Source organism: Lissotriton vulgaris, chromosome 7 (genome assembly GCF_964263255.1).
Source record: "Lissotriton vulgaris chromosome 7, aLisVul1.2, whole genome shotgun sequence".
Taxonomy (NCBI): Eukaryota; Metazoa; Chordata; class Amphibia; order Caudata; family Salamandridae; genus Lissotriton; species Lissotriton vulgaris.
The window spans coordinates 818663711-818686669 of NC_141695.1; the positions used below are offsets into that span (position 1 = coordinate 818663711).

The 22959-nt window shown below is 53.2% G+C and overlaps 1 protein-coding gene and 1 long non-coding RNA gene across 2 annotated transcripts in view; one reads left to right on the forward strand and one right to left on the reverse strand.

The window, feature by feature from the left end:
- The window catches only part of DNAH17 (dynein axonemal heavy chain 17), a 15539113-nt gene that overhangs the window by 10570998 nt on the left and 4945156 nt on the right, over positions 1–22959 (forward strand). The window lies entirely within an intron of this gene.
- LOC147702473 (uncharacterized) overlaps positions 1–22959 on the reverse strand; it is a 183767-nt gene that overhangs the window by 12638 nt on the left and 148170 nt on the right. The window contains exon 3 of the long non-coding RNA XR_015297527.1: positions 11569–11685. This is a non-coding gene — a long non-coding RNA (uncharacterized LOC147702473). The remainder of the gene's footprint in view (positions 1–11568; positions 11686–22959) is intronic.

Here is a 22959-nt window from a genome sequence, read left to right on the forward strand (position 1 = left end):
CAAGGGCTACCTCTCTGCCATTTCCGCCTTCTTAAGGCTCCCTGATCAGCCCTCTTTGTTCAAGCCCCCAGTTGTAAATAGGTTCTTGAAGGGCATCACTCATATGCTCCCCCCTGTTCCTTTCGTGATGCCTCAGTGGGACTTGAACCTTGTTTTGACTTATCTGATGTGCGCTCCCTTTGAGACACTTCATAACTGTCCTCTTCATCTTCTTACCCTTAAGTCTACCTTCCTGGTTGCCATCACCTCTGCCAGGAGAGTGAGTGAGCTCCAGGCCCTTTCTTCACAACCTCCTTTCCTTTCTGTCCATCCGGACAAAGTTGTGTTGAGGATGCGACCCTCTTTCCTGCCCAAGGTAGTCACAGCCTTCCACATCGGGCAGTCCATCACCTTGTTCACCTTCTTTCCACCTCCGCATCTTTCGAAAGAGGAAGAGAGGCTCCACCGTCTGGACCCAAAACGTGCGCTCTCATGCTATCTGGATCGCGCACGCCAGTTCCGAATGAATGACCAACTACTTGTTGGTTACGTGGGCGCTAAGAACTTAGAAGGGGACCATTTCCAGATGGCTCGTCTTGTGCATCAAGGCTTGTTATTCACTTGCTAAAAAGGAGCCTCCTGTGGGGCTACGTGCCCATTCCACTCAGGCCACGGCGGCTACTACTGGCCTGGGTCGGGGAGTCCCCTTGCAGGACCATCTGTCAAACAGCTACGTGTGCCTCGCTGCACACGTTCGCAAGACACTACTGCCTCGATAGCCAAATGCGGAGAGATGGCTTTTTCGGCCATTCCGTTCTCCAGGACTTTCTGGTGTGATTATTGGTTCGCAGGCCCACCACCGGGGTTGGTATTGCTGGGGTATCTATTCTAAGGTAAGGAATCTAATACTAACCTGTTCCAGATGTACAAGTTACTTACCTTCGGTAACGATATATCTGTAAGAAACAGTAGTTAGTATTAGATTCCGTACCGCCCCACCCATCCTCCCCGTTCTGCAAGCCGATGTCTAGGGTTAAGGTAATCCCCTTTCAGGGCCCTAGTTTCATGACACCAGTGTTGGTTTTTATCATGGCTCTGTGTTTCTGGCGCGGAAAAGCTGTGTATAAGAACTGACGTCAGCGCGCGAGGGCGGTGTCTAAGTACTCCGGCGAATTCAACCCGGCGCCAATGACGCCGACGACAGACATGGAGCCGCAGATGACGCCTACTGACGTGCAGGGGTACTGCTACGCAAAGATTTTTGGATCCAGACTGATGCCTGGGAATATTCTAAGGTAAGGAATCTAATACTAACTACTGTTTCTTACAGATATATCGTTACCGAAGGTAAGTAACTTGTGCGTTAGGAGGCCTTCCTAACCGCATCGAAATCGAGCCCTATGTTGGTTGCTGGTGCCAAGGCTTGGTATTGGTCCTGCTGGACAACGACCCCTTGGCACTTGATATTTGATGTGGGACAGCTCGTGCATGGCTCCTGGTCCTCCTCTGCAATACCTAGTCCATACAGCTGCAACTTGTAGGCAACGTCAAATCTCCTGCATCTCCGACTTCGATAGCCATTCGTCTTCCATGCCTCCTGGTCACTCCTGAGTTGCATAGACTCTGTCCTCCATGCTTGCAGGTACCTCTTATCCTGAATCCACCTTCGAGTTCCACCGGACACGTTCACCTTCTTCATCAGCGGCATCTTCCTGAAGTCCTCCAGTGTGGTCTACATTGGTTTCCGACGCGACTTCGCACCTATGCACCAAGCTTCCCTTGTGTAGGTATCCTGGTTCGTGGCTTGAACACCATCGAGCATGGACGCCTGAGCTGAGGGCTCCGTGTCGTTCTTGGTAATTATCCTGTCATCGAGACTCCCCTGGTGGTGTTTGCGGCTCCAAGGGGGGCCCCCCAGGGCTGAGAGGTGCCCGCGCATTGATTGAGCTTGAAAAGGGGGCTCCGGCGGCTGCTTGCTCGGTGATTGCTGTTGCTCCGCCCAGAGGGGACCGGCCATCTTGATCGCAGCCTGTGGAAGGCCTAACATCCCCGGCCTTGAGTGAATGGGAGGCCGTCGGGGGGGAACAGCACTCTGGCAACAGCGGGGCTCGGCGCCGATGTAGGGCGCGGGTGCTGACCACGCACAGAGCGGACTCTCCGGCAAGGGCAGACTTAGCTGCACAGCTGGCGCATGCCAGAGAAGTGCCCGGGATACTGCAGACCACTGGCGGAGTCCTGGGAAGGCGAGACACGCGGAGCGGCCCAGGAGTTGCCATTCCTGAGGGCGGACGTTCACGCTGATGGGAGTCGGCGATGTCAGATGGCGAGGTGCACTGTAGTGCCGGCGCCCTGACACGGGGGCTTGACATCGAAGGCTGCGGGGACCCTCCCGAACACAGCGGGAGGTCGAGTACAGGCTTGAAATCACAGATCAGCCGCGGGTCGGAGCGGTCTGGACGAGCGGCAGTGGAGGTACCCAGGTGCGTGGACATTGCGGGGACCCTACCCAGACAAACCCCCCCCCCTCACGCCCTCGCTCCCTGCGCGTCTGAATAGTGGGGGACCTGGGCCATGGTAGAGCGACAACGAGTGACGAAGCCTCTCCTTGCTCTAAGACCTGGTGATGGGCAGCCCAGCTCTTGGATGGACGGAAGTAATGGGGAAGCCCCGGAGTGAATGAGGCGGCCACACAGCATAGTTGAAGGTGCTGTGGTGGTGGTGGTTCCCCCCCTGCCTTATAGGACACCATCTCAGGGACCAAACCGACCCTGAAGCATTGGGGCTGATAGATCCGCTTGGTGGTGGGCACGGGGCCCTGGTGGGGACGGCCTTGGCACTACTGCCACAGTGATTGGAGGAGCGGTGGTGGCATCCAAGAGCGGATCGCCCTGGCTGGGAAGAGGGTGGCTGAAATGGTCAGGACACCAACGCGGTAGAGAGAATCCAAGTCCTGGGGTGCCCAAGGAAGGTGACTGGTGGAGTCGCTTCCCTAGCCAGCGGTGACCGGCAGTTCTGGCTCCCATTCTGCACCCGGCGGACAGAGGGGTCACCCTACAGAGACGTTGACCACCCGCGACCACGGAAGCTGGTGCGTATATCCTTATCCCTGGAGAGCGTGGCTGGAGGTGCCTAGTCCTTGCTCTTTGTGCTGGAGACCTGCTTTGGGGCTAGACCATGGGGAAACTATGACAGAAACCGGGGGCGGCACCACCTGACCATGTTGAGGACTCACTTGAGAGCCAGGAACAGAGCTCGACCGGAGGTCCGGCTGCGGGGCTGCAACAACAGCAGATGGACCAGATCCTCAAAGCTATATCGGACACGAAAGAGGCACTACGCCATGATATAGCGCAGGTGTCGACGAGCCTAGGATTATTACGGGCGGATCATGGTAAGCTAGCCGACCGCGTCAAAAGTACAGAACTGGCACTGGAAAAGCTGGAACCGGCCCAAAAGGCGACGGATGCCACGATGGGTGACCTATTGCGCAGAGTACAGCAGTTGGAGAAGAGGGCCGAAGATGCAGAAGGGCGCAACAGGCGCAATAACATACGGGTGGTGGGCCTACCCGAAAAAGTCGAAGGGGACAATATGGTCTCCAATCTAGAAGCATGGCTGCGTGATGTGGTTGTCCCGAGGGTCTGACGCCATTCTACACGTTGGAAAGGGCCCACCGGGTGCCAGCCTGCCCACCAGCACTGGGTCGTCCCCCACGACCAGTGGTTGCACGTCTGTTGCACTTCAAGGACTGCAACATTATATTACGGAATGCCCGGACGTTTGGCCCATATCGAGTGGACAATGCCTCATTCTCTCTTTACCCTGATTACTCTCAGGAGGTCCAACATAGCCGCTTTTCATTTCTAGCAGTCAAAAGGGCCCTTCGCGAGGAGGGTGGGCATTATTCCCTTTTATTTCCGGCACTCTTGAAGGTGATGGCGGACGGGACTACGACCTTTTTCGACACGCCAGAAGACGCATGGCACTGGCTTGAAAAGTATCGTGCAGGTACGGACGGCGCTGGAAGATGGGAAAAGACGATCGAGACTCAACAGACACCTCGCAGTGGCCGACGCAACAGGAAACACATGCTGAGCAAACAGTCACCGTCGACTTCACAGGCGGAGCTGGAGAGACAAGCAGACTTACAGGCGTTTTCCGTCATATCGGGAGCTGTGAACACGGCTTCGCTGGTGGATTCAGGATCCCAACAGGGGTCGGAAGAGGTAGTGTCGGAGGGTTCTGATGAGGACCCCGGAAACATGCCTCAGGTTACCCCACGAACTGCCGATGGCCTAATGGACGAATGACTGTGCTGGACTCCAATCTGTATACAGTAAGGGGGAGTGCGTCTAGTGTTGTATTATGCCAACGAGGGATATGGCTATGGTCTTGCTGGAGATGGCGGGAGGCTTGATTTCCTACCGGGGTGGGGGGGTAGTGGGGGGGAGGGGGCCCATAAGAGGGGGGCTCGCATGGGGCGGGACACTGCCGGGGGGAGGTGGATTCCGTGTAAGAGGCCAAAACCAACACGCAGAGACGGTGAGATCGTTGTCCGGCTCGGTTGGTGTAAGGTCACCTCCTCTACCTCACATTAACTGTGAGACTCTGGTTGCCGACAGAGTATTCCCATTAGTGGGGATTGGGTTTGGATGGGTAGCAACGGTTTGGCACCTGTTCTGGGGAAGGGTGGGATAAGGGTTAGTTGGGGATGTTTTGAACTTCGGGGGTTTGTCAGTGTGCCTGTTAGGCTGTACTGGGTTGTGTTCTGTTGTATGCTCTCCTATGGCGACCTGACTTGAGCTAAAATGTATCACCTGGAATGTGCTGAACTCCATGAGGAAGCGTTATAAAGTGCATGCATATTTAGTCCGCAGGGGGATCCAGGTGGCCTTCTTACAGGAAAAGCACATTGATCAGACTGAGGGGCGGGCGCTGCAGAGGAGTTGGAGGGGACAGTTATTTATACCACTTATTCTGCGTTTGCCAGGGGGACCTTAATTTGGGTGCGATCAGGGGTTCCCTTCCAAACCCATGAACACGGTGGTAGATTCAGAGGGGAGGTTTGTGGCGGTGTTGGGTCGCCTAGACGGAAGAGATGTAACATTTTGCAGTGTCTACGCCCCAAACTCGGAACAAACTGCATTCTTTTCGAGGCTTTCTGGGAGGTTGGCGTCATTCTTGGCAGGCACGGTGTTTATGGGGGGATTTTAATTCTGTTACGGGTGTGGAGTTGGATCGTTCTCACCCTCTATTGGCCCAATCAGTGGTACGTAGAATGTCTAAAGTGAGGCGGGAATGGCAGGAAGCATGGGGCCTTACGGATGCCTGGCGGGCGCATCACCCCACAGACAGGGACTACTCGTTCTATTCGGTACCACATGGTTTACAGGTACTACTTGATAGCATTTTATGTACCCCGGGGGCCCAGGAACTCACTCACCATAGTGAGTATCTGGCAAGGACAATCTTGGACCATAACCCTTGTTTGATAACAGTTCTCTGGTCGCGACAGCGGCAAGCGATCCCGACATGGCTACTGAACCCAATGGCGTTAGAAGACCCAGTATTTAGTGCAGAAGTCAAAGAGGGCATTGAACATTATTTTTTAGAAAATTCAGGGACAGCGACGAATAGAGCTCATGAGTTGGACACCTTCAAAGCTGTGGTGCTAGGGGTATGCATCTCGTCCACCACGGGGACGCGTAAGACACTGTTGCACGACATAGAACAGGAGGAGGCTCGCCTACGCCAGGTGGAAAAAGATAGGCACACGAACGTAGGCGGACAGAAGGAGGTAATGGCGGCACGGGAGAAGGTGGCCACTCAGGTTGAGCGGCTTCGCTGCTTTGATTATAGAGAATATATGGTACGTGCACACGCTGAGAGGGACAAGGTGGGAACTCTACTGGCATGGCTGGCCAATCCGGCTATCATGGGATCCCCAATAGTGTCGCTAGCTACGCCGGTAGGGGGCTTGGTCTATTCGCAGAGAGAGGTCAATGACCAATTTCTGGATTACTATACATTGCTTTACCAGAGTAGGATGAAGGTACTGCCCAATGGTCTTGATGCTTTCCTAGAAGCAGCACAGTTGAAGCGACTGGAACCGGAGCAGGGTGGCAAGTTAGGTGCAGTTATTTCGCTAGGAGAGATCAGGGCAGCAGTTAAACACATGGCCAGGAGAAAGACACTGGGGGCTGATGTCCTCCAGGTGGAGTTTTATGCAACGTATATAGACCTCCTCGCACTGCAATTACACACAGTGTACAGAGAGGCGTGGGAATTGGGCAGGCCACTGCTGTCCACCAGAGAGGCGGTCATAGTGCCGCTGCTGAAGAGGGGCGGAGTACCCACTTCTAGATCAGCGTACCGACCGCTTTCGATGCTCACAGTAGACTATAAGATCCTGAGCAGGATCTTGGCCACGCGGCTCTTGGATCACATGAGCACTCTAGTACACCCGGATCAATTGAGCTTCATCCCCACTAGGAATACTGCGACGTGCATACGGCGGTTGATACGGATCATTGGGGAAAGAGGTGAAGGATCGTCGGGAGCTGTAGTACTCTCGGTGGATATCGAAAAGGCATTCGATAGTGTGGAGTGGCCATACCTATTCCGGGTGCTGAAGGAATTTGGCTTAGGAGATTATTTTATACGCTGGACCCGACTGTTATACAGCTCTGCCACAGCCAGGGTTTGTACGGGGTGCGCCATATCAGCGGCGTGCCAGGTGGAGAGAGGTACCTGTCAGGGCTGTTCTTTATATCAGTTATTGTTCGCACTAGCGATCGAACCATTGGCGGCGCACGCTCGACAGGGAAGATCCTATGAAGGTGCTTTGCTGCGTGGAGAGATTCATTACATCTCCCTATACGCGGATGACCTCTTGTTGTATCTGGCAGATACAGAGGACTCCGTACAGGGTGCTCGAGCCCTTCTTCGGGAGTTTGGCCAATTATCGGGATTACAGGTGAACTGGAATAAGACTTGTCTGTTTCCCTTAACTCCGGATAGTCCAAAGCCCCTGACGCTACAGGATCTACGATGGGAGTCTGAGTGCTTGCCGTACTTGGGCGTCCGCATATACCACGCTCACGCCGACCTTTTGGAAGGAAATGTGGGCGGTGCGATGAGGGGGCTCAGAGGTAGTATGGGGTTTTGGCGAACCCTTCCCCTATCGGTGGCTCGGAGAATAGCGCTCCTAAAGATGGTGGCTCTCCCACGGTTGCTATACTTCTTTCGTACCTTGCCGGTATGGATTCCTGTGTCCTTTTTCAAGATGCTCCGGGCGCTGGTGACAGGGTTTATTTGGGTTCAGAAAAGTGGGTGGTGATGAACAGAGTGTCTGAATTGAACAGACCACTCTTACCCAGTCCAAAGATCAGGGCTTGATCCATCACCGTTATTTATCTCACTGCCCCATCCCAGCTCAGAACCTGGCTATATGCAAATCAGTCTGTCCCTGGCCCAGTGCATCATGGGAACAGGGCAGACTAAACTACCAAGCCAATTCTTCACCAGAAAGGAAACAAGCTACCGGGGACCGGTTTCTGGCATTTCAGCCGTCTTCGGCCCGGCTTGCTTGAATCCTGATGGAGCAGTGAGAAAGGGACTCATGTCTGAGTATACCCTGCCACACCTATAGTGGCCAAAATCGATTCAGAAAAGTGGGTGGTGATGAACAGAGTGTCTGAATTGAACAGACCACTCTTACCCAGTCCAAAGATCAGGGCTTGATCCATCACCGTTATTTATCTCACTGCCCCATCCCAGCTCAGAACCTGGCTATATGCAAATCAGTCTGTCCCTGGCCCAGTGCATCATGGGAACAGGGCAGACTAAACTACCAAGCCAATTCTTACACTGGGAAAGGAAACAAGCTACCGGGGACCGGTTTCTGGCATTTCAGCCGTCTTCGGCCCGGCTTGCTTGAATCCTGATGGAGCAGTGAGAAAGGGACTCATGTCTGAGTATACCCTGCCACACCTATAGTGGCCAAGATGTGAGACCCTTGCTCATTGCACCATCAGGATTCAAGCAAACCGGGCCGAAGACGGCTGTAATGCCAGAAACCGGTCCCCGGGAGCTTGTTTCCTTCCCAGTGTAAGAATTGGCTTTTGTAGTTTGGTTTGCCCTGTTCCCATCATGCACTGGGACAGGAACAGACTAATTTGCATACAGCCAGGTTCTGAAACTGGGATGGTGCAGTGAGCTAAAAAACGGTGTTGGATCTAGCCCTGATCTCTTGACTGGGTGAGAGCTTTCTGCTTAATTCAGAGACTCTGTCCCTCACCACCCCTTGTTGTAAATATTTTTGTCCACCCTAAGCGTGGAAGGGTATTCTCAGATGTGAGACCCTTGCTCATTGCACCATCAGGATTCAAGCAAACCGGGCCGAAGACGGCTGTAATGCCAGAAACCGGTCCCCGGGAGCTTGTTTCCTTCCCAGTGTAAGAATTGGCTTTTGTAGTTTGGTTTGCCCTGTTCCCATCATGCACTGGGACAGGAACAGACTAATTTGCATACAGCCAGGTTCTGAAACTGGGATGGTGCAGTGAGCTAAAAAACGGTGTTGGATCTAGCCCTGATCTCTTGACTGGGTGAGAGCTTTCTGCTTAATTCAGAGACTCTGTCCCTCACCACCCCTTGTTGTAAAGGGTTTATTTGGGGCTCAGGCAGAAGGCGGGTAGCGCTGAACACCCTGATGCGGCTGAGAGAGGAGGGGGCACTGGCAATCCCAGATTTTGAGCGCTACTACTTAGCGGCACAGCTGCAGTGGCTTACACAAGCCGTAGCCCGCAAGTTTAGAGGCCCGGAAGGGCCGCAGGGTAGAGTTATTCCCCGCCATGTACTGTCATTCATAGTGCTTTGGCAAAAAATTAGGCTGGACCAACTCACTCTTGAAGAGCGCACTCTCCGCCTGTGCTGGCTGCGGAGCCAGAAACGAGCGGGGTTTACCGACCCGTATGCCCCGGAAATTCCCTTGGGCATGTGCACCACCCTCCCACATGGAGGAGATTGGTCAGCGCTGGCCGGTTGGGAGGAGCGCGGGGTCCACATGATTGGGGACTTATACAGGGACGGCACCCTGTTACCTTTCCAAGATTTGCAGAGTGCCTTCGACTTGCCGAGGGGGGGTTCCTTACTACACGCTGCCCTTGTGACCGGAATCCAGAAACAGTGGAGGATGGGACTGTCGGAACCCCCAACATCGTTGGGCTGTCAATATGTCACTATGGCAGCAGGTACATTCAAGGCTATCACCTGTCTGTATAGGCGACTGTCCACGGAAAGGCTTTCACCCCTGGATAAGCTAAAGGGCAAGTGGGAGGAGGACCTTGGCAAGCCCATACCTGAGACAACATGGCCACAGCTACTGAGGAGGGCCTGGAAGGGTACGCGCAACGCCAGGTTTCAACTGGTTCAATTATTTACTTTACACAGGGCCTATCTAACACTGGTTAAAATTCAACAATATTTCGGGGGAACTCAATCGCTGTGCCCTAGGTGTAACGCAGAAGGTGCTGATTTTGGTCACATGTTTTGGTCCTGCGCGGGACTGGGTTCTTATTGGACAGAAGTGGTGACATGTTTGAAACCGGTAATGGAGCGTGCGCTGGAAGTGGAGATGGGGACTTGCCTTTTGCTTTGGTTTGCACACACCCCCAACACTAAAATTACTAGCAAGTTTTACGATTTGGGGTTGATAATGACGAAGAGGGAGCTTACCATGTATTGGAAAACGAGAGCGGGACCTAGCTTTCAAAGATGGAGGGGGAGTTTCTTGAATTGGGCGAGCAGCGAAGGGACTCTTTGTCTACAACTAGCCAGGCGTACCTCTAATGATAAGGCGCTGGAAGCAGCGAGAGCGTGGGGTGCATTAGTAGCGGACCTCCAGTCACCTGTAGAAGTTGATGAGGAGGATGAAGGTGACGCAGGGATAGATCAGGGTGTAGAGATCGGAGCGGGGAACACTGGAGAGTATAATGGGGATGGGGACACCTAAGCACATATGGAGAGGAGTCGGCTCACACACTCTAGGTTGAGAAGTGTTGTGGATTCAGGGTAGGAGCTCAGAGCACACATGAGTAACTAAACGGAACCTCCTGTCTTCCGAGACCGGCGATGATGTTGTCCTCCATTGATTGGAGTTAGATACTTGAGCACAGGGGGTTTCGCTCATCTAGTTGAGGGGGGTAGGCGAGGGCACACTGACAAGGGGGGTTGGGGGTAGAGAGGTAGGCGGGTAGGGAAGTTAGAAGAAGGATGTTGAGAGTTGATTACTCCTGTGTTACAAGTTGGCTCTTGGACCATCTGCGCAATGGTCTTGAATGTGATGTCGGATTGATGGTATGATGGCAGGAGAAATCACTAAAAATTTCTTTAAAAAAAAAAAAAAAATCCTGGTTCCTGGGGTATCCGTGGGTGGGCTGGCTCTCCAACCTTCCGTCCTCCACAGAGTTTCTTAGGGGTCCGCTGGAAGGGTCCTTCTTCTTTGAAATTTCAACCCCGACTTACCCATTGACTTGAATTGAGTATGCAGTCATGTTCACCCACTGCGTTCGACCGCTGTGGGATCCTAGACACTCACATTGGGCTGTTCCTTGTGTCCCCAACTCTTGTACGTTTTTAGGGTCCACTCTGGTCCTGAGTCGTGTTTCACATTCCGATATTTTAGTATATGGTTTGGTATCCGCCTGGGGACCACTGAGTATTTGTGCTTCTTGCTTATTCTATTGACAAGTATTGTGAGTATTGTACATAAACTCTGGGTATTTACGAAAAACGTCCCAGCTTGTAGTACGCTCTCAATAACGTCATGCCACGCCAGGAATGATATCAAGGGTGTTTAATCCTCTGACAACATGTTTCGCCACTGAAGCCTTGTTCACGTCAACAGGAGTATGCGTGTCACACACTAATAAAGCATTCCAGCACTCAATGACCAGTAACATAAACATAGGACTTAATTCCAACAGTAGAAACTTATAGCGGCCGCCATCTTATAATGTGTGTCAACATGAGAGAGATTTCTCAGTTACCGTTTACATTATACTTCTCTATTTGCCACATATCATGTCAGAAATTATATTTAAAAATAAATACGTAAATCCATCATGTATTGACGTTGTGGTCTGTCCTATTTCCCATTTACCGGTTCAAAGAATAATTGCAACAATTTATATGCATCATACAGTTTCTTCAATACATCGATTATATATATATTTACATTGATCAAATGTTTTTCTGCATTATTTACACATTTAGTCTCAAAATGTGTAGTCTATCGCGTTTTCGGGTCATGTAGTACTCCCACCCGCTGCAGCTATTGGCCTTAAGATCCACACATGTTATGATTTGACAACTTATTCTGTCTATATAATGGCATATATCTGATTGTTAGCCCCCACATATTAATGTTATTGAGTGCTATGTTTACATCCTATATAAACTCATAGGGGTGAAGCTCAGTTATCAAGTAAAATACGATATAGCATATTTTTGGTCATACTTGGTTGTACCCATTTATGCCAAGTTGCATTCCTCAGTCTCACGTATATGGTCAAATAATCGAGTACATACATATCATTAGAGTGCTGTGGATGCTCATCCATACTATCGTGCTCTGTGACTCAACGGTGAGAAAGATGAGGAGTGCCCGTGAAGGTGGATATGGTGAATGGGCACTTTCCCCGTGGTCTGTTAAAGAAAATATATACAATAAAATTAGTGAAGTGCAGATTAAAAATAGATAAATAACATGATACATGTATCTTGCTTGTTACTGAACAAAACTGCACTATCTTATGGAGAAAAATGAGGGTGAGGATCTTGTTATAGACAGTAGGCGACTACTCTTGAGGCACCAATAAAAAAGACCTTCGCTGAGAAAGTATACCTGAGAAAGTATACCCAACCTTCTACAATCCTAATGAGACCCATTTTTGGTTCTATGTCCTAAGATGTACTGCAAGTTCCTCGTCCTGATTTAGGCCCCCCGGGTCCTTAGATTGAGACAAAAAGAGTCTAAGTACATTATAGAGTTCCAGACAAAGTTCCCTGTTGCCTCCCCTGGGGTTTCTCATGATCTGTTCCAGGACGAAGAATCTCATATCAGAAGGGTTAGTAGAAGTGGTAATCTCTAAAGTGCCTCGCTACAGGGTATTTTTCATCTTTGTGAATTCCGCAGCTCGGCCCCCCTCCCCCCCCAGCGCCACGGCGGAATTACCGCCGCGGCCAAGGGGTTAACCTCTCTCGCCTCTTGGGAATGGTTCTCACAGAATGAAAGCCTGGAATTGTCACTCCTCTTGACAGATTCACGTTAGAGAACTATAGACCAGCTACACCTCTGCCATGCAGCACGTGTTGTTGCAAAACAACTCTAACAACTGGGACATTAACATTCTTCATCATTGGCATCTTGATTTTCATCTAGGTTGCTGCCCTGTAACCACACTGGTCCTAGCTGCTGATGAATGGAGGACGATTTGTGACAGGGTGTCTGCTGCTCTTATTTTGCTTGACTTGTCATCTAACCTCATGTAACCTCTCACCGGCACCCTCAAGGGAAAGGAGAAGGAGCCAGGATCCAACTTGGCTGCTCAGAGCCTCTGTTCCGCTGAAGCCTCGCTTTCATCAACTAAGTGAGGCGCTTAATTCCCCCCTAAACAACTGTATCTAAAAGAGACACTTTAGTGATAGATTCCTTACCTTAGAATATCCCCAGGCGTCAGACTGGATCCGGAAACTTTTGCGTAGCAGTACCCTTGCGCGTCGGTAGGCGTCGTCTGCGGCTCCGCGTCCGTCGTCGGCGTCATGGGCGCCGTGATGACGTTGTCAGAGTACTTAGACGCCGCCTCCGCGTGCTGACGTCAGTTCTTCTTTTTTCCGCGCCAGCCAGCGCAGATCTGGAAAAGAGCAGTTACCCTGGTCAATTTTTGACTACCTTTTGGTGATCTTTTTGATCCTTTCGAAGTCTCACGACTCCGACGGTGCCGTAGGGATGCCCGGCTTCAAGCATTGTGAAGATTGCGACCGCACCATGTCGGTCACGGATCCTCACCGCCAGTGCCTGACGTGTTTGGGCGTCGACCATGATGACGAGGCCTGCCCCGACTGTCGGGCCCTTTCGAGGAAGGCCAGGCGGGAGCGGTCCGGCAGGCGGCTCGAACTCCGGAAGTCGGCCAACGCCGCGTGAGGTCCCGGTCCCACGGGAGGTCGAGGGACAGGTCAGGGGGATGGAGCCGTCACAGCTCCGGGAGTCAGCACCACTCCTCTGGGTCCAAGTCGTCAGGTAAGAAACACAAGAAGTCGAAGAGGCATCATCGCTCTTCTGACTCCCCCTGACGCTCGCGCGATGCGGCCGGGGGTTTGGGTGACACCGCCCACGCGGCTCCTCGGAAGTCGCGGGCGTCGCATCCGGCCCCATACCCTCCGGTCCCTGGGCTGAACGCGACGCCGGAGGAGATTGAGCGTTTCCTCATGGCCATGAGGTCCCTTTCCCCTCCGACGGGTTCCGCGGCGCCTTCGGATCCAGCGAACCCGTCTGGGGGCCCTAGTGGGTCGGGGGCTCCGACCCCGACGCCGTTGGGTGCTTCGGCCCGACGCCGCAGGCGCCTTCGGGCCCGGCGCCGCAGGACGCACTGGGCCTTCTCCAGGCTCCGGATCGTCACCTGTGGACCTTACGACCCCCCCCCGGCGTCGATCCGTGTGGTGTCACCTCCGGCGCCGTCCTCGGGCGGGGCCGTCCCCGATACCTCCTTTGTTTCGGTTCCGGCGTCGGGACGGCGCCTATCGGTGCCGCACCCGACGCCGTTTGGAGATTTTTACTTCTATGAACCGAACTCATACAATTACAACCCTGAATCTCAGGAGATGGGTGATGAGGAGGATTGGGAGGGGTCTGAGGACCCTCTGACTAAGGAATGTCAGTCTAATATGGACTGGGCAGGAGACCTTGGGGAGGCCAGTGGCCTGGACACCTCTCCAGACACTGGATTTGTCTCTCCTCCTACCGTGGCTTCGGAGGAGGGAGCTACTTATGGTGTGGTGTTGACGAGGGCTGCCAAGGCCTTGGGCCTTGAGATCCCTGTCACGGCCGTGAGGACTAACCTCTTCACAGAGGTCCTTAAGCCACAGTCATGCTCCGTGGAGCCTCTGCTGCCGTTTAATGAGGCCTTGACCGACGTTCTTTTGGGCACTTGGTCCAGGTCCGGTACGGGTTCGCCCGTAGATAGGAACGTGGCCAGACGCCACCGCCCGGCTCCAGGCGGCCCATGTTTCCTGTCCTCCCACCCCACCCCGAGAGTCTGGTCATCCAGGCCTCTAATTCCCAGAACGCATTCCCGACGGCCCCGCCGGACAGGGAATCCAAGAGGTACGAGAATTATGGAAAGAAGATATTCTCATCCCTTAGTTTGGGACTGCGGTCTTCCAACACCGCATGCCTCTTGGGCCGTACACCCACTCTCTGTGGGAGACGGTGGCGGAATTGCTGCCAGAGTGCCCGTTGGAGGTACGGGCCAAACTCGGCCAAGCCCTTGTGGAGGGCCGGGACGCAGCCAAATATTCCATCAGGTGTGGGCTGGATACTACTGACTCGTTGGGCAGAGCGATGGCTACGATAGTGGCGGTCAGACGCCACGCCTGGCTGAGATCCGCCAATTTCTCGGCAGATGTCCAGAACACTCTGATGGACATGCCGTTCGATGGCCGTCGCCTCTTTGGCGACAAGGCAGACCACGCACTTGAGCGCTTTAAGGACTCCAGGGCTACGGCCAAGTCCTTGGGCCTCTCGGCCCCGCGCCAGCAAATGGGTGCCTTTCGCTCCTTTCGTGGACAAGGAAGGGGCGTCCCCACACGTGCCACCAGCCACTCGCCACAGACTGTCGTCCAGCGCCGCGGCGGCCGTGGAAACCGCCGCGGAGGCGGTCGGGGAACCAGGGGAAGTCAGTCCACACCTGCCCCCGCGGCATCCACCTCTAAACCCTCCTAGTCCATGCTTTTCGGCCCATGTGACGCCAGTGGGAGGCAGGGTTCGCCATCACCACTCTCACTGGCGCACTGTCACTTCGGACAGGTGGGTGCTGCAGATCGTCCGGAGGTGCAACTCCCTCCCCTTCGAGACGACTCCTCAAGCCATGCCACCGCAACACCACCGCGTATCGGGGGATCACTTGCGGCTCCTGCAGGAGGAAGTGTCGGCCCTCTTGGCCAAGGGGGCCATCAAGCACGTTCCTCGGCTGGAAGTAGGACGTGGTTGCTACTCCCACTACTTTCTGGTACCCAAGAAGGGCAAAGGGGGCCTACGCCCTATCTTGGATCTGAGGAACGTCAACGGCTTCCTCCGGAAGGAGAAGTTCAAAATGCTGACTCTGGCTCAGGTCTTAGCTGCCCTAGACCCAGAAGACTGGATGGTAGCGTTGGACTTGCAGGACGCGTATTTCCATATCCCCGTCCTGCCGGCCCACCGGCGTTACCTGCGGTTCACGGTAGGCCACGAGCACTTTCAGTTTACCGTGCTCCCCTTCAGCCTTACCAGTGCCCCACGGGTGTTCACGAAGGTGATGGCGGTGGTCGCAGCTCACCTGCGCAGGTTAGGGGTGTCAGTCTTTCCCTACCTCGGCGACTGGTTGTTGAAGGCGGGCTCGCCCCAGACAGTCGTCTGCCACCTCCAGACTACGGCGGATCTCCTGCACCAGCTGGGATTTTCCATCAATGTGCCGAAGTCACACCTGTGCCCCTCTGAGAAGCTCCTTTTCATCGGAGCGGTTCTCGACTCGGCGCAGTTTCGGGTTTACCCGCCCGAACAGCGGGTTCGGGATATACAGGCTCTGATTCCGATCTTCCAGCCTTTTTCCTGAGTTTCGGTCAGGTTGACGCTGCGGCTTCTGGGGCTGATGGCCTCCTGCATCCTTCTGGTGCATCACGCCAGGTGGCGGATGCGGGCTCTGCAGTGGGACCTGAAGTTTCAGTGGGTCCAGCATCAGGGCAACCTGTCTGACCATGTCCTGATCTCAGAGGGCACTGTGAGACAGCTGCAGTGGTGGCTCACGGACCGTGATTGGGTCCAGGGCAGGTCCCTCTCCCTTCCCCAACCGGAGCACGTAGTTGTGACGGACGCATCCCTCCAGGGCTCGGGAGGCCACTTGGGAGAGGCGGAGATCAGAGGACTCTGGTCTCCGGCGGAGTCCCGGCTCCATATCAACCTTTTGGAGCTGCGGGTGATTCGTCTGGCACTGAAGGCATTCCTCTCGTCTGTCCGAGGGAGTGTAGTGCAAGTGTTCACGGACAACACCACCGCCATGTGATACTGCAACAAACAGGGCGGAGTGGGGTCGTGGACCCTCTGCCAGGAGGCTCTGCGCCTCTGGCAATGGCTGGAACATCAGGGCGTGACTCTGATGGTTCAACACCTGGCAGGTTCTCTGAACGCCAGGGCGGACGAACTCAGCCGACGGTGCTTGATGGATCACGAATGGCATCTGAACTCGGACATGGCGCAAGGCCTCTTTCAGCAGTGGGGAGAGCCTTGGTTAGATCTATTCGCCACCGAAGAGAACGCACAATGTCCTCAGTTCTGCACGTTGGAATTTCCAAGGCGGCACTCGCTCGGAGATGCTTTTCGTCGTGAGTGGAGCTGCGGTTTGTTGTACGCCTTTCCGCCTATACCACTTCTGCCCAGAGTGCTGAAGAAGATCAAGCGCGACCGGGCACAAGTCATCCTTGTGGCTCCGGACTGGGCACGAAGGTACTGGTATCCCAAGCTACTCAGTATGTCAGTCGATCCCCCAGTTCGTCTGCCTCTTCAGGAGGACCTTCTGTCGCAGCAGCAGGGAACGGTCCTCCACCCAAACCTGTCCAGTCTCCACCTCCAGGCTTGGAGATTGAGCGGCGACAGTTGAGGCCATTTGACTTGCCTCCTGAAGTCTGTAACATCATTCTGGCAGCCAGACGTCCCTCCACAAAGTCGGTATACGCCTGCAGGTGGAACAGATTTGTGGCATGGTGCACAGCAAAGGCTGTGGATCCCCTCAATGCCCCTCTTTCTGAGGTTCTCCTCTTTCTTCTCTCTCTTGCCCAGCAGGGCTCTACTCTGGGCACTGTCAAGGGCTATCTTTCAGCTCTTTCAGCCTTTCTGAGGCTGCCTGACCAACCTTCTTTGTTCAAGTCCCCTATCGTTAATCGATTCCTGAAGGGCATCACTCATACCTTTCCTCCTGTTCCCTTCGTGATGCCTCAGTGGGACTTGAACCTGGTTCTTACGTTTCTGATGTGCGCTCCCTTTGAGCCACTTCACAACTGTACTCTTCGCCTTCTTTCTTTGAAGACTGCCTTCCTGGTAGCCATCACCTCTGCCAGGAGAGTGAGTGAGCTCCAGGCTCTATCTTGTAAGCCTCCTTTCCTTTCAGTCCATCCGACAAGGTTGTGTTACGGACAAGGCCCTCCTTCCTGCCCAAGGTAGTCACGGCCTTCCACATTGGGCAATCCATCACGTTGCCCACCTTCTTTCCGCCTCCGCACCCCTCGAGAGAGGAGGAGAGGCTCCACCGTCTGGACCCAAAACGTGCGCTCTCATTTTATCTGAATCTCACACAACAGTTCCGGGTGGATGATCAACTCTTTGTGGGATATGCGGGCGCTAAAAAAGGGAAAACGGTGCACAAGCGGACCATCTCCCGGTGGATTATCTTGTGCATCCAGGCGTGTTACTCCTTGGCTAAGAAGGAACCCCCTGTTGGGCTGAGGGCTCATTCCACTCGAGCCATGGCCACTACAACTGCCTTGGGCCGAGGTGTGCCCTTGCAGGACATTTGCCAGGCAGCTACGTGGGCCTCGCTGCACACGTTTGCAAGACACTATTGCCTGGACAGTCAAGTCCGGAGGGACGGCTACTTTGGCCGTTCCGTCCTCCAGGACTTTCTGGTGTGATTATTGGTTCGCAGACCCACCACCACGGGGATGGTATTGCTGGGGTATCTATTCTAAGGTAAGGAATCTATCACTAACGTGTCTCTTTCAGATGCACAAGTTACTACTTGTGTAACGATATATCTGTAAGAGACTGTGAGAAGTTGGCCCGATATGCAACGTTCGCTATTCTAGCGACCGCTATGTATCGTTCCAACGACCCTTATGGTGTTTGGTTGTAAGTCAACCTATAGACCAGCTATCCTAGTAGCGTGGATACGAGCAGTCTAAGGCTAAAGACTCGAGAGGGCGTGTTAAGCCAGCTGTTTACCACACATGTACCCCTTGAACACCCAGTGAAAGGACACCACACAAGTGTTATGAAAATAAACAGTATATTTATTAAGAATCACAACAGCCCTGTACTCTTTATGAGGACAGGGTACTAGCACAAACCAAATCTCTTTAGCAAATACTTCAAGTGCACAATTAAAACAAGTGTCCGAGGACACGGAAAGATTAAGGTCTCGGGCGGACCCGATAAGGCAAGTCGGAAGCGAGGGACTCGGGACCCTAGAGTAAGGAGGCTATGCAGGCACCGAAATGCCGAGTTACCTAGCCACGAGGGCTGCGGCTGCACAAGTCCTACAGGCGTCGGGGTCTTCGCTGACGAGCCAGGAGCCGGAAGAAAGGAGTTGCTGGCCGGCGACCAGTGCTGAATAGTTCGTAGAGATCCAAGCCTGGATCGGAGATTGATGAAACCTGAAAGCAGAGGGGACCAAGTTCGTACTACTAGCCAGTAGTCAGAGGGTACCAGGAAGGCACCGGTTGGCCGTCACCTCGACTAGGTGAGTGGGCGACGCTAGGCTCTGCAGTCTCACGGACCAGGAGGCGTTGTCGGCGACCACGGTGGAGGTGCGAGCTGTCCCACGAAGGATGATGCTGTCGGCGTCGCTGGGCCCAGGATGGGGCAACAAGCCTTGGCAGATCTCAGGGCCACGGGGTGGGCCTAAGATGGCGTCTTGAGTGGACCAGGAGGGTCCGGGGTGCTTCTCGGAAAGATGGAAGCAAGGGCCAGTCTGGAGCAACCAGACCAGCAGTGATGATTCTCGGATGTCGTCACAGAAGGGCACAAGCCAGCGGCGAGTGACCAGACAACGTGCTGAGCAGCGAGCAGAAGGGCCCCACGCAGATCGTGGCGATGCTGGGAGACTGCACTTCGGTGCTAGAGCGGCTCAGGGTCGGGGCTTCTCGGACCCCAGAGCACTCACCAGAGAGTTACCTCGATGGTCGTGCTGGTTTTAAGAGCGTGCAGGTTCTGATGATGGCCGGTCCCTCGAGGTCTCGTCGCACCCACAGATCACAGCTGAGCTGATGACGTGGGTAGAGGTCAGAGGTGCCAGGGAAGCCGGTTCTCGTCGAGCTGGGCCGTCGGATCCTTGAGGAAGGACTTGCAGCAAACCGCAGAGTTCTTAGTTGGTGCCCGCTGATGCAGGGTGACTACTCCTTAGCCACAAGGGAGAAATCTTGAGAAGAGTCTTGAAGTCCTTTCGTAGAAAGTATTCTTGATTCAAAGATGATCTAATTTGGAAGGGTCCCCGCTCCGGTCTTTATCCTAAAGAAAGGGGTGGGTACATGACTAGGTCCTGCCCTAAGGGTGGGACCAGGAAGGGGGGTAGTTACGCCCCTCTCCCCTGCCGGGCTTTCCCCAGGCCAGGGCTGTCGCCCCTGGAACTGGTTCTAACCGGCAGATGCGTAGTGAGCACCGGGGTGCCACTCCGCAGTCACCTTCTCGCCAAAGCCCTACCTACCCAGAATACACAAACCCTGTCTGGGACGGTGCGAACAGCGCCCTCGACAGGAAACCCTTTGTCCAAGTGCTCCTCGCTGGAAGGACTCCCAGCAGCAGGAGGTCAGACTTGTGTCTGTGGTGGCAGCATCCATTTTGTGGAGCTGAGGCTTCAGTTGACTTTAACCGGGGTTCACAGTTACGTACATGTCGTGTCCCTCTAGAAGGGTGGGATGCTAACCTCATCGCCAGAATTGGTGAGAGGGCAGCACCCCGATTCGTATGACACCTTACTCGACATGCTTTGATAACGCGATACCGGAGTTACCGATATGGTACGCGTTATCATGGAACAGCTATTGGGTCTTGATTCCGCAAGCTGCAGCCGGGCTCGGCTCGGGCCTGAACCTAGCTCACACGAGCCCACGCACTCTGCCTTCAGGATTGTTAAGGCCTGCCATAGGAGTGACTGATAGGAACTCGGGTGTCCATTGTATGGTTAGATATAGAGCTACTATACCTAAAGCGAAGGGTGGTTACACGTCTTCGCCCCAGCTGTCGTGCAGCCAGTTGTGTCAAATTTACGAGGCCAGCCAGGGGTGGCATAATACATGCTGCAGCCCATGGCGGCCCTGGGTACACCTATGCCCTGAGTTACAGGGTCTGATAAGGTGGCTCAGTACCAATTGGTAAATGCACCTAGGGTACATATCGTAATTTAGAAAGAGAACAGCCAGGCTGTGGGTCTGATTAGCAGGCCCACAGCCAGAGAAAGTCGTAAACCAGTGAAACAAAAGCAAAAAATCTGGGTGATCATAGGATTGCAGACCCTACTCTCCTACAGAGACATTCCCTCCTTGGACGTCAACTGCCCAGTCGGTCTTTAGCCAGACTTCTTTTCATCTCTCCTGTTGTCTCTTCCTGCATCCTCCCTCTATTTATGTCTCTCCTTCTCTTCTCTCTCAGTGTATTGAGATTGAACTATTTTGTCTGATGCCCGATGGAGCTACCTGGTTTAGCTATAGGGGAGATGGGTCGTGGACTCCCTCCTTGGTTGTCACCTACCCAGTCGGCCTTTAGACAGATTTCATTTTGTCTCTCCTTGTTGTCTCTTCCCCTATCCTCCCTTTCTCACCTTCCCTGTCCCCTCGCCTCTACGCTCCATTTATTTTGCCCTCCATGTTCCTTAAATGTTTCCCATTGAGACCTAGCTATTTGGCCAAAGCCCTCTGGAGCTACCTGATAGCTATAGAGGAGATGGGTTTTGGGACTTTCCCCACGACCGTCACCTACCCAGCCGGACTTTGGGGAGACTTTCCTTTGTCTTTCTGCCGTATCTCCTCCCACCACTTTGCCCTTACCCCTTCCCCTCTACACTTCACTTATCTCGTTTTCTATGCTCTTGTAATTGTTTGTCTAGCAACTGATGTAAATTGGAACTGATGTAATTTTGTGGAACCTCATGTAAAGCGCTCTGATACCTCCGGGTCTAACCAGCGCTATATAAAACTCTTAAAATAAATAAATTGCACGGTAATGCTCCAACACCCTTTTCTTTGCTAATAGTGTTGTGCTGCCAAAATACCATTTGTCACATGGACATACTCTGGGTAGGAGATACTGTATTGTGTTAGTGAGTGTTAATAAGAAATACATATTTTTTGTAACTACACTGTGTGGTTCATTTTCACTTAACCTATGCCATAAGATTAAGTGCTGGTAAAATAAGCTGCTTTACACTCCTTATGGGCTAAGCCTTAAGGCTGCTCTCCCGCTTCCACTTAGAGAGTTTTCTAAGGTTGTCTAAGACCACTAAAATTACCATAAGGGTTGTTTGGATTAGTGCAGGGGCTACAGTTACATTCGTGAGCACTATATAGTAAGCCAGCCTCCTAGACAAATGTTGAGACAACTCAGACAGATCTCCAGTGATAAACTGGGTTGGGGTGTATATAGTCACAAGGGTGCAGAGACCATGCCAACCAAGAACAAGCTGGTTGTAGGCAAGTTCCCCAAATTGCCAGTACAGATATATCAGCATAGAGGTGCCCCATTGCAGGTCCGGTATATGCACTATTATAACCACAATTCTCGTTGCTTCCCAAATGTATGGATGCTTTGTTTCTGAAACATAAAGAGTCACCATAAGTTTCTGTGCAATTTGGGGTTTTGCCTTCCCTTCCAACCACATATTCCTTTTGATCTCGCTTCCCAGATATTTTGGCACAGGGTGTCTATGCTGGTGTGGGGACCCCCTCCCATGGGACTCGTTCCCCCACGTGATTGATATGAGCGGCCCTGCATTGGAATTCCATGTCCGGGGTCAATTGATTGTTAACAGAGGTGGCCCCAATGATGTTACAGGCCTCCCTGGGACCGCAGACGGATGAAGGAGCAGACGTGTTTGTGCATTGGCTTGCTACCTTGTGGAGAAGTGTGGCTCAGGGGTTAGAGGTGGCAGACCCGGAAGCTGAGATCGGCCCTGGACCAGGGTTCAATTCCCCGCCTCGGCGGGTCTTGGGCTAAAAAAATTCCACGGACTCGATAATTCTCGCTCCGGTGCCTTCTCGACTCATGGGTTCACACTCTGCGACTCTGGGCAATAGCTTGCTTAATCTCCACAACGGCCCCTCGCGGCGGGATGCCTGGCTTTCACCTTGTGGATACCCTGCCTGGGTTATCTCACATGGTAATACCAGGACGGGTTCCCTAAGCAAGCGCCGGGAAACCCACTGCGGGTAGCTGTGCGGTATATAAGCTCAAATACATTTACACATTTACATTTACATTTACCTCAATGGACCACTTTTCTACAAAGTCCTGGGGACAAAGAGTATCCTCCCCTATGGTGCCCTTCCTGCACATCCTGTCTACCTTGGATTGGATATCACTGATAAGATATGGTACAGTGGGGTTGGTCTCATACTAGAGTCCTATACTTCTTTGGGTTGGACTTTTGCCTTCATCCTACATGGGTGCAGACGGATGAGGCATTTTGCTTTTTCAGGGACTTTCTCCTGTGATAAGTAAAGCCTGTCTGTTCCTACAGTGTGGTATCAGCGAGCAGGCTTAACATGATCAATTTGTAGTTTGGGTACATATACTGCTCATATGCTGATACCAGGTGCTTTGTAGGAATACTAGCGTTTGGTTCAGTGTATAAATCAATCAATCAAGCAATTTGTAGAGCGCACTAAATACCCGCAAGGGTCTCAAGGCGCTGAGACGGGGGGGGGGCTACTGTTCGAAAAGCCAGGTCTTGAGGAGTCTTCTGA